Here is a 12,396-nt window from a genome sequence, read left to right as displayed (position 1 = left end):
ATCCCAGGTGCACATCGCCAGGATGAGTTATTGGTGTTGGCACCTTCTCACAACCACGCACTCTTTTACCAAATGATATGCCCGACCCCTGCAGCTCCCAGTGGGGTGATAACTGAGCCAACCCGGGGCCAAAGCTGCCATCTCGTCTCCTTTCTGCCCATGCTGGCAGCTGGCTGCCCGCTTCCCCAAGACGGACTGGTGCTTCCCGCTCTCGGGGGGGAGATTCAAAGCTTGTCCGAGCTTTGGAAAAGCAAACTGGAGGACCCCAGTGCATGAAATCACCAGGCAGGCAGGATGAACCCCACCGTTTTCCTCGTTTCCTTATGTGGGTGTTGCAAAGGGAAGCTCTGCCCCCCGCAGCATCCTCCTCCAGCCCCGCGGCCAGTCCCATGCCACCATCCTCAGCCCTCCTCGGGACAGCTTGGAAATGCGCCATCTTCTCAACTCGGCCTGCCAACTTGAAGCCAATTTGCATTGGATAATTATTTTCAATTAAGTGATAACCATCCTGCTCTGAACAGAAATAATCTTGTCCGAAGGCCAAACAGTTTATCCTGGCTCAGAGACGAGGCTGCAGCTTTGTGCAGACGCGCAGCAGCGTCGGCACCGTTATCGGCTCTGCTGTGCTGAAGGATACAGCTCGTAGCCAGGGAGGGTTGCACGCAGCCCCGTGTGCTGACTAACGCAACACGCTTAAAGCAGCCCGGCTGGCCACCGCGGCAGCCTCCAGGTCCTCACCAGCACCTGCTTCTCCTGTGCAAGCCAAGTCTCCCTTCCCGCTCCCCATCAAGCTAAGGGATTTTGCAACCCTGGAAGTTTTATTCTGGTCCCCAGGCAGCGGCAGAGCTATTTTGCATCTGCAGATCTCACCTGCCCACCAGCTGTCTGCCTCCTGCAGCACCATGCGGAGCGAACACATGCTCTGCACAGCGAGGTACTGCCAGAAGAGTGGTGAGCACCGAAACAGCCCCGATCCCCACCAGGGCCGGCCTCACCGATGGAGAGGGCTCAAACGTGTGTCGTACAAAGTTGGTGCCTTCCTGCTCAGCATCCTCCCCACTAAAGCCAGCTGGCCTCTGCAAGAGCCAGCAGCAGCCACCCTAGGTGCCCTGGTGACCGGCCACTCAGCACTGGTTGTGTGCAAGCATCCTCTCATAGAATCACTTGGGTTGGAAGAGTGTTCAGCTCATCAAGACCGTATTTGCTCTCAAGAGCGCCCTGAGCCACTGAGGGTCCCTCACGCACAGCGGGCAGTGAGTGCGGGCTGGTGACGTGCCCCCGAGGTGCTCTGCCTGTAGGCCGTTCCTCTTGAACTTGGCTGTTGCAATAAAGACAAGCAGGACTGCCGCCCCCGAAGCAGAGAGGCGGCTGGGCCCGTACTGCCCTCGGTGGGGCAAGGACCCACCACGACCAAGCGATCTGCCGCTTTGACAGAAGTCACAGGGATTGAGTGCTGACATGTAGAGGCTGTGGCCGGCCCGGGGAGGGGGAAAGACTAGCGGTGCCAGAGGCCGTCGCCGTCCCCAAGAGCTCGTGCAGGTGCACAGCACAGCTGCACCGGCCTCAGAAGTGGTCCATCCTGGGTGGCTTCTTCCCCTCATCGCTCCATGCCTGGCAAGGGCGGGCATCAGCCAGCCAGGCCGCCAAGCTGGGGTGGTGACGGTCGCATGCACGTAGATCTCTGTACAACACTTGGCTGGGTGGAAGTTGGGGTGGGGGGTGGGGGTTGTTTTTTTTTTATTAATCCACCAAAGCCCAGTCGGTTGGGAAGATTGGACTCCGGAGCTCCTGCAAGTGAAAAATAGCAAATCCAATATCTTTTTAGTGGTGTTTTTATATTCAAATTAGACATAATCTCCATGAATAAAATTACTGTTCCCAAAGGGATCATGCCCAATTTAAATGTATAAAATGTCATTAAAAGGGCACTGGCTTGCTATTAAAATTTAACTCCAGCAAACCCCCAATGTCATTTGTATTATAGTTTTACAATTAAGCCAGAGATGTTGGAAATAATAGTTTTGATGTACAATCTGGTACCATACAGTAGGACTCCATTGTTCTTAAGAAGTCTGCAGCCGGACCCCTCACTGGAAACGCCGCCACGTCGGAGCAGTGGTGCCGCCAGGGCTGGCCGCAGCGCCCGGGGAGGCAGGGCGCAGCCGTGGCACTGCCAAGGGGCATCCACCCGGGGAACAGGACTGGTGCCACACTGCACCATTGACTCCAGCTCAAGGAGCAATCTCGCCCGAGGCCGATGGCTGTGGTGAGGACATAGCCAGCACAAGCAAACATCCCGCTGGAAGGACCCCAAGCACAGGGCTGGGACCCCCTCCCTTTCAGGGATGGGAAAGCTGGCCCAGTACCACGCCACGTAAAGGCTGTGGACCCCCTTCCTTGCAGTCTTGCTGGCTCAAAAGCCAAATGCTGCATCTGGGAGGGTGCAAGGGCTGGAAAGCAGCACCACGGCTGCAAAGCAGGGGCTGCTGGGCTGTGCAAGGAGGGAGGGAGGCACTGCCAAGGAGGAGGCAACCACAGAGGCAGTGCTCTGAGGGATGGGAGCATGCGTATCGCCCCACCACCACCACCACCTCCACTCCTCAATGTGCGGACTGCTCAGGCTGCAGCTGGAAGCAGCAGCTGGAGGCAGGGAGGTGGTGCAACTGCTCACTCACCCGCCCCCAGCAAAGACGTCGCTTGCACCAGCTCATTACTTTGTCTTGAACAGAGTGCTGGTTCGGCCGCCAGTAGCTGCTGGCTGTTCTTCCCCAGTGCAGCGGTAGGAGATCAGGGTCCTGTTGCAGGAGGCAACATCTGAGTGTACTTGAGAAAGGCGGGTGGGCTTTCAGACATGCAGAGACCCCCTCAGTTGCCAAGTGACCTAATGAAAGGCATCTCCACCCTCCCTAAGTGATGATGATTCTGCTGAGCTCTTGCTGTCATGCACTACAGTCCAAAAGAAAACCCATGTAATCCTGGGAGGGGACAGCAGCCATGGAAATGGCTTGTCCTGTCCCAGACACTGCTGGTTCTGCTCCCCTCAAGGCGTCTCCTGGCTTGGCATGCCAGCTGACTGTGGCCACCGAAAGCATGCAAGTGGCGTTTACTACAAAATCTGAGAACGCGAAGTGCCCAGCTACGGTTAGCAGGAGCTGTCGCTTTAGCAAGCTGGTGGCCAGCTCAAGAGCCTGCGCTGACCTCGGGCATCTGAAACAAGGGCCTCTTTTGCTGAGATGTGGAGCAGAAAAAGGAATCCAAGCAAGCCCTCCAGCCCCTTCCCAGCCAACGCTTTCTTTCACACAACGCGCACATGGACCCTGTGCCACCACCCGATGCTGCTGCACTGGCAAGGTGTCTGTCACCCGCCGGCGTCCCCCAGCAGAGCCGTGGGCTGAGGCCAGCCCAGGGCACCATCACCAGTTCTTCCTTTCACCCCGAAAAGGCTGACCCTTTGTCAAAGCCGCGTGCTTGCTCTGCAAGCGCCTGCCCTAGGCGTGGAGAAGACAAGGTGGCCGCTGCGAGAGGTGCGCAAGGGGGAAGGCTGCGGGGCAGCGGGCACAAGTCCCCAAGCGCCTTGCGGGCACAGCATGCGTGCCCCGGGGCTGCAGCGGGGTGCCGTGAGCTGAAGCAGCGCACGCAGCCCAGCCATGCTCCGTGACCTCAGCAGACCTGTCACAGTTTGCCTTCCAGAGTCAGCACGAGACTGCGCACGCAAACAGCCGCTCCCTTGAAAGGGACTGCTCAGAAAGAGTCTTCGCTCTCTACCAAATAATTACTATGCATTAAAGGGTATAATGCATATTTAAATATGCATTTAGCTGTCAGAGTAAGCAGGTGAGTGAATACGCATGTTATAAAATACACGTATTTAACTAATATGCAATTAATGGGGCAAAACAGTCAAAACTATTTATTACTTCAGGGAACAGAACACCTTCTCCAAAGCATTTTAATTACTGCAGCAATATTCGGAAAGCAAAGATCACATTCAATCTTCCTCACTCTCCTTTCTTTTTCCCCAAGGAACAGAAAAACTATGTTAAACCCCACCGATCCTACACGTAGGAGAGAACTGTTCAGCAAAACCAAATATGCGGACCCCCGGGAAGGTTGCGATCGAACAAAGAGCTGCGACGGGAGAGAAGTAAATACCCTGGTGGAGACGTACAAACCAGCCCAGCTTCTGGCCTCCACTCCAGCAAGGTGCAGCTGCAGCGCAGGACAAAGCTGCAGCCCCCGGGGGGGACACAGGCAGCGCTGCAGGGAGCAGCGCCACAAGGGCTGTGCCCAGCACTGGCACAAGGGCATGGAGATGCTGCAGCACAGGCAGCCTCAGGGGCTGCTGCCAAAGCTCACCCTCCCAGCCGGGTGGCTTCTGGCCACCCCTGGGGAATGAGAGGTCCGAGGCATGCCCCCTTTGGTGGCACCCACGGCAGCCAGAGCCATGGCATCCTCTGCCAGTCTCCTCTCTTGTCATCTGTCTGGCAGTTGCCTGAATTACTACTGGAGCTCATAAAGCACATGCAAACAGCCTGCAAAATGGGAAGCATTCATCTGAGACATGCAGCCCAAACACCCTGCTTGCACTGCAGACGGATCACTTAGCCTTGTCATTGTGTTTATGAGGGTGAGAGAGTTTTTCACTGCCACGATATTTTCCCATTAGCCATTACAAGGAGATGCTGCTGCAGGGAACAAGGGAAAGGTTTCTCCTATGCATGACTGAGCTGCAAAGGCCAAATCAAAGGGACCGGTTGTGCCCTGGGTAATTCTTACCTTGATTTCCATGTTGAAACACGATAAGCCATGTAATAAAAACCTCGCTTCCTTCCCGCACCCTCATGTTCTCTCTGCTGGACCCCTCCTGGAGCCCAGCCCCATGGCCACCAACAATGCTGAAATTTCAGTGGCACGCTCTCCCTCCTCAGGCCAGCGCTGTCACTATATGCCCACAGCAGCGGATCCCAAACGGGCCCAGTGCCACACCACTGGGGTCATAGCGAGGTGCAGCAAAGCCTCAATGCACAGCGGTGCAGAGGAAAAACGAGGCCTGGGGACCAGCCTGCAGATCAGCATGAGTCGGTGAGCTGCGCCATCAGCAGCCACCACTGCACCAGGCGGCCCCCACCCTCATCCCCCTGGTCTGCCTGGCCAGGGTCTCCACTGCACACATTATTCTCCTCCTGCCGCTTGCCGGTGCACGGGCACAAAGGGATGGCAGGAGAGGGCACGGCTCTGCCTGTCTGCCTCTTGCTGCTTCTCTCCTCTGCAGCCAGCAGCAGCAGCCAGCAGAAACCCCCCCTGTGAGGCAGCGGTGACTGTGGAGCAAAGCCCGTATCTCCACAGGCTTCTCCTCGTGTGCAGGGCTGCAAAGGAACAGCTTGTTCCCGCGTGCACCCAGAGACCAAGAACCAGCAGCGCACTCCAGGTCCCCCATTGTTCGCGCTGCGCCACCTCCCCGAGCACTTTCTGCACATCCTTCCCCGGGGGAGGGAGTTCTGGTTTTATTGTCACAGAGAAGCAGCAACTTCATGAAAATTTTTTTTTTTTTTTTTCCTTTTAAAGGGGGGTTCCAAATTGATGCTAGAGTCAGAATGCTTCGAGTCATTAGGTGACTGACAACATACCAGGTCATATTTTGCATTAAAATACATGAATACAAAATGAAAACATTGGCAGATTTAGCATCCAGTGGTCCAATGGGGAAATGCCCCCATCCGGGCATTTCCAACAATAGATCACATCTAAAACTGTTCTGAGTTTGGTCCTGACCATTAATGTTCTGCACAATCGCATGAAAAAAGTCCCTTTTAATTCTTAAAAGGAAAACAGTTTAATCATTGTAACTAACTATACCTTCAGGGTATCATTTCAAAAATACAGGCAGAGATTAGAAGGGATTTGCGAGATTGTGTTTATTCCCAATTTAGGTGCTTTCCATAAATTAATTATAAAAGCAAGCCCAAACCAGTCAGAAGTACACTGGGAAATTCTCAGAGTGTTAGTCATTTTCATGCACTAATATTCATGCCATCTGCCTGCCTTTTTTATTTTTATTCTAAATGCTTCTTTGTTAACCGTAGCCTGCTTGCTTTTGCTGCGTTCAGTCCCTCTTCCCCTCACCCTGCTGCAGGTAGTTACCATGAGCACGCTGTTATATTTTTATTGAAAGAGCATTAAAAGGAGGAAGGCTTGTTTTGGTAATCGGCACTGATGCACGGCAAACAATGCCTCCTCACGATACAGCCAGGAGCCGTCGTTTTGCTCCCGTTTAGAAGATTTGCTCCCACGTGTGCCTCGTTGCCTTTCCAAGCTCTCCCCACCAAGGCGGTTTGCAGAGGACCATGGGCTGGAGGTCGCTTCCCGGCAGTTTCAGCAGGATGGAGAGCACGGGACTGGGATGCACTTGCCCTTGGCCCTTCACCTAGCACAATGTGAAGCGCTGGGAGAGCCACAGGTGTGGGCAGCAGAGCAGGCTGACCATTTCTCCATGTGTGGTATCCACGTCACGCAGTCAAAGACCAACTTGTGGGCCGGCCTATAACGGCAATGCTAAAACACAGGTGTCAAGCATCCCCCAGACAAGCGTCCTCCAGCATCCCTGGCAAGCGATGGCAGCAATGCAAACCCAGCATAGGAGCTCCTCTGGTAAGACTGGGGGACAGCGGGTCATCCTGGGACAGGACGAGATCTGCCCGAAAATGGTCCCACTGCCGTCAGCACGCCTGCAGCCTGCCCAGGAGGAGCGTGGCGATTAACAAACCCTCCATCGCCTCGGGAGCTGCAGCCCCAGCTTAACCAACCCAGCTTCGTCCAGCCGCTTTCAGCTGGGGAAGGGGGACACGGGGGAAGCAGACGCGACCTGTGGGGACACACAGGGACAGCTGAGCCGCGGCTGCAGGACGCGTGTCAGGGCAGCCTGGTGCCATCCTGGGCAGGCGCAGGGCGGCATGGGGGGGCCGTGCCAGGCAGAGCCAGCGCTGCTGGCCGGGACACCCATCCCTCTCGCCAGGCTGGCAAGGGTCACCACCTCCTGCCCTCGCAGGACTGTGCCCCCCCCCCCCCCCCCCCAGCGCGTCTGGGGACGGCTGCTCGGGCAGCCTAATGACAAGAACCAGAGCTCGCTCCTCTCTCGCAGCTCTCTGGGCCCCGCTGTGTGTGCTGGTTGTTCCCCCCACCCCCCCGGCGGGGTCCTCCCTGGTGCCCCCGAAAACACCCTGAGACACCATACGGAGCAGATGCCTGCTGTGAAAATCCAGCAGCCCCACTTCTGCCGCCTCTCCGGGCCAGCCCAGCCAGGAGGCAACCAGCAGTGGTTTGGCTTTGTCCATCGAGCCACTGGGAAAGGGGAAGGGGAGGGCAGGAGTCAGCACGGGGAAGACCCCAGGAGCTGCATCCCCTGGCCAGCAGAGACCCAGCGCGGTGGCCCAGGCCCAGCCAGGACACTGCACGAAGGCAACTGGTGCTGAGCTTGGTCTTCCGCTGTGAATTCTCCCCAGGTAGAGCTTTGAGCCTTCTTTTAAAGGTGGCAGTTGTCTCTTTTAAGAAAGGAAAATTCAAATATTGCTCCTTAGAACAGCATTGCCCAAAGGTTTCGGTTGCTCCTAAATAAAAAATCTTAGCTATCCCTTAAGAAGGATTAAAGAAACCAGTGTGGTTGAAATCCCTAATGGAGACGGTATGTTTTTTTGTCCCTACAGGAAACTTTTGAAAAAATTTTAAAAATAATCTTGTGATAATAGCCTAACAGCCCAAGTACACATTCGCCCTCCAGTAAAGTCAGACTCTCCTCGGGCTAATCGACTTCTGAACATCACAGAGCCTGAAATGGCAGTGCCCTGCGCCTCGTGTGCCGCATGCGAAACCCCCGGCTGTGCAACCTGCACCGTGGAGAGGAGCCACCTCTGCTGCGGGCACAGCGAGGCAAGCAGGAGTAGCCATGGAGGGAAGCTCAGACTGGCACAGGATGGGAAAAGCCAGGCTCCTGCTGCCCTCGGCCCCAGCTGGGTGGGCAGTATGCTCCCACAGGTCCCTCTGTCCAAGGAGAAGTCCTGGAGATCCAAGGGTGGTGAGAAGGAGCATGGGAAGTGAATGCATTAGGAGAAGCAACCCCAAAGGGCCGTGGCTCTCCGTGGGTCGGGGCAGTCCCACCTCCATGCGTGTAGGTGCTGAGACACCATACGGAGTAGAGCTTGGAGCCTTCAGGTGATGGGGGGAAGGAGAGATGAGGGCCTGTGGGAGCACACATGAAGCCCTTACATGGACCCAAACCTTCCCATCACCACGTACTGGCGATGACAAGAAAAATTACTGATGGAGCATAGGACGGCATGCTGGGAATGGGGTGGGATGGGATGGGATGAGATGGGAAGCGATGGGATGGGATGGGATGGGATGGGATGGGGGTGGGGTGGGATAGCTGGACAGATGGAGACCCAGCTGTTGTGCTGGCTTTTTGCAAGGAACTGCCACACCTCCACACTCCTGTATCCTCTGGAAGGCTGCAAACTTTGCCAGGGGGTTCTTGTATTTTGAAAGACATCACCTTCATGTAGTGAAAGCCAGTGCTTGTCTTTCTCCTGCCCTGACATGCACTCTAAAATGCCATCAAGGTCCTGCTGTACCCAAGAGGTGATTTTTCCACCTCCTCTGGTGGAGTACACCCCCCCCAAGTCACTGGCAGAAGCTGTTGCTCAACTTATGGCAGCTCCCTGGCCTTGCTGGCAAGCAGCCCGTGGCTCGCAGAGGCTGGGCAAAGCTCAGACACGTCTCCTACAGCTGCCTTCTGACCCAGACGGTGAGCTGGCTCTCTTTGCACCAAGCCCAGTGGCAGGAAAAAATATAAGCGAAGCCTTCAGAACAGCCTCATACAGGGGAAACGTGAAAACAGCATTCAGGGAGGCTATTCCCACAATAAGGCTTTTCCAGTTGTGACAGCATTGATGTGCTAGCTGCGAAGACAAACCCTTGCAAGTTTGCACAGGGGGAAAGAAAAGCTGGACCTGGACCTGGCTGGGACATACCCAGTGTCCTTGCTCCTCCAGCAGCAGCCCAGCCGTCTGCCAACAAGTGGAGAAAGACACGGCATCTGTTCCTCTCTCTCATTTCAGCTTTCAGACAGGCTTTGCAGAGCTCTGCAGAGTTTCCCAGGGGTGAAATGGTCTGCAGGACTGTCTGAAACAAAGCAGATGGTAAAACCAGAATTTATTTACCGCTCAGTTTTCACCAGGGTGTCCAGATAACAGGAAAGATGCCAGGTCACACATGAGAGACCAATTAACTAACTGCTTTGATGATGCTGAAACTCCGGGGTGAAGCAAAGCAGGGTAGGACAAGGAAAGGCTACAAGGCATCCCCAGGTCAGGCGCGCTGATGGACACTGTGCAGCATTTCAGAAGGAGCCAGCAAAGGCGGGTCAATGGCAGAGGTGTCGGTGGAGCAGTGGCGGGTGCAGAGCCATGAGGAGCAGGCAGAGGCAGCGGGGAGGCCGGGCTGGACTCCCCACAGCCACCCACGTCAGTGGCCTGCCCCGGCTGAGGCGATGACGGCTCATACACAGCAGGAAAATGATTCCGAAGGAAAAGGTGGGATGGGAATACTGTGACGGCTAAAGATGCTGTGGGGGCTACGCCTGACGTATTCATTGTCATGGTGTGCACAGAGGAGCGGAGAAGCTGGCCAGGGGGGTACCGCGGAGAGGCAGCGCAGGCTGGCATTTCACCAAAAGAAGGGAATTAGAGGAAATACAGAAAATACGACATGTAAATGATGCATATATCTCTGCCTGTGTGGGTTTTTATACGCATATACATGCGTGTACTATTTACAAAACACCAAAATGGGAAACTGGGAATTGCTATCCAGTTTGTCCCATGGGACAAGAGGAAGAAGAGAACGGCAGGTTGAATGACATTCAGTGTAAAAAAGAGGGAAGGAAATAGCTCCTTCTCTTCGTAGGGCTGTGGTGTGCCCTCGAGCCAGGTGACAGAGGGGTCTCAAACAGACTGAACACTCATCTGCTCATCTGAGCCCGTTCAGGCTCAGAAATAGTCACTGCCCACGTGTTTTGCCCGAGGGCACAACTTCTGGGTCCAGGTGAAGCGCTAATTAATAGGGGTTATTTCTTGGGGTGGCTCACTGGTACCCCTGCTCTGAAAGGTCCAAAGCAGCTGGGACCGGCCAGCCTGGGGAGTGGGCAGGGGGATGGGAGCACCAAGCTGCTGCTCTCTGCCCTCAAGGGATGCTCAGGCATGGCTTCAAACTGCTTTGGTCCCTGCAGTGGTGGGGCAGCTGCACACCCCTTGGGATGTGCCGTACAATCTACTGCCCGATTTCCTACAGCCCTTCACACCTCCCTGCAGCTGCCCCCATGCCACCCCTTTCCCCCAGACCCGGCTTCACGGTCCTGCCCCAGTCCCTCCAGCTCTCCCGCAGCACTCCCAGTCTCCTCCTACCTCCACAAGCGCTGGCTGAGCAGGAGCTGGCTGGTGCTCCAGGTGCCTGGGTGCCTCTCCAGCAGGACCAGCAGCAACCACAGAGGAGGCATCGCTCCATCCCTTGCAAGGGCACTGGCCCTGCTCCCCCACCTTGTGCCCAGCTTGAGCAAGCAGGACTGCTGGCCAGGCTGGGATGAAAAGTGGATGGAAGTCCCATGCACGTTAGGGAAGGGTCAGCAGAGGTGGGCAGACGTCACAAACCTTCATCCCTGCAGGGAGGGTGTGTCAGCAGGCACTCCTGACACCCCCCGCAATGGAAGGTGAGGTACCAAGACTGCACCCCCCTCTAGTCAAAGAGACGGCATCAGGCACGCTGTCCTCCTCCCACTCCCAACTCGCTGGCTCAAAAACCACGAGGGCTTGGAAAAAAGTTGGACCACTCTGATTTGCCCTCTGTGTCTGGAGATGTGAGCCGCATTTCTACAGCCGTTGGGGCAAAAGGTGGATGTGTAGAGGGCCAGGACCTTGCCAATGACGCGTGGAGGGGAGGGCTGCATTGCAATCTCGAGTCTTATGGTCAGTGCCTTCACCCCCTCTGTCCTCATCCCCGGGGAACACTTCAGTGAGGCGTCCACCTCCTTCAACACTGAAGGCGGTCATCCACAAGGAAGAAACTCACGGGGAATCAAGCTTCATTTCTTCCCGTGCTCATGGAATGCCTTTTTAAAATCAAGCGCACAAGCCCACGATGCCAGGACCCGGGGCTCCAAGTTACGCTTGAGATGGGGTGATCCAGGGGAGGAAGCTGTGGGCATTAGGAGCAGGCTTCAAGTGCAATCCCTTTTGTGCCCGGCCTGACGACACAGTTTTTGACCAGCACAGGAGTTGAGGAAAGAAAAGGCTGGGGGTGGGGGTCGGGGGTGGGTGTCATATCTCCATGTATAAAAAACACCCAGCAGGGGAACAAAGTTGCAGGAGCCAGGCTCTTCTCAGCAGTGCCCGCACCCAGACACGGAAAGTTCCACGGCAACAGAAGAAAACTGCTTCTTCACTCTTGAGGATGGCTGAATGTTGGAACTGGTTGCCCAAAGAGGCCATGGAGCTTCCATCTGTGGAGATACCCCAGTCCCAGCCGGACACAGTCCCAGGCAACTGGCTATAGGCGACCTTGCTTTGAGCAGGGCTTGGGCCAGGCAGCCTCTGGAGATGCCTCCAGCCTCAGGGACCCTGTGGCTCTGAGCTGCACCCTGCTGCAGAGGACACCCGTAAGATGCAGTGCAAGAGCATGGCACTGGCAGCGACCTGGCCTCCAGAGGGACTGAGGAGCTACCACCTTTCCAAGAGGCAGCAAGTTTCTCACCATGCTGGGTGAGTGACCGGCGACGGGAACAGGCACGTAGAGCTGGGCTGCTGCCAGCTTGTATGGTGCAAAAGGATTTTGTCACCAAACTGTGCGAGTGATGGGATCCAAAGGAGCGGGGCTGAGCCTGCAAGCAAAATATCCTCAGGTCCCACGTGAGAGGCTGGATTTGTCCCACTGGAGCTGACTGCCAGCTGCATGCAGGGAAGCAGACATTCCCTTGTCCTCGCCCGGGTCATGCTGTCACAAACTTTTGCCACCGAGCAGTGGTTTTCTGAGGCCATGCACACGCACACCACGCTGAGCAGATCCTGAGACCACTGTGTGCCTTGTACTGGTGCTGCTGGAGGAACTGGCCAGGTGTTCAGACATCATTGCTGTGCATGGCACGCTGGCTCCAGCAACAAGAGGCACCAGCAGACTTGGCACATTCTCCTGGAGGAGCGACTCCACCGCCTCCACCGGATGATCAGCAGGAAAAGGAAAAAGGGAAAAGCGAAAAGGGAAAAGGGAAAAGGGAAAAGGGAAAAGGGAAAAGGAAAAGGAAAAGGAAAAGGAAAAGGAAAAGGAAAAGGAAAAGGAAAAGGAAAACCCTTGCAG

The sequence above is a fragment of the Falco biarmicus genome, chromosome Z (assembly GCF_023638135.1).
Source record: "Falco biarmicus isolate bFalBia1 chromosome Z, bFalBia1.pri, whole genome shotgun sequence".
Lineage (NCBI taxonomy): Eukaryota > Metazoa > Chordata > Aves > Falconiformes > Falconidae > Falco > Falco biarmicus.
This window is presented reverse-complemented; position numbering follows the sequence as displayed.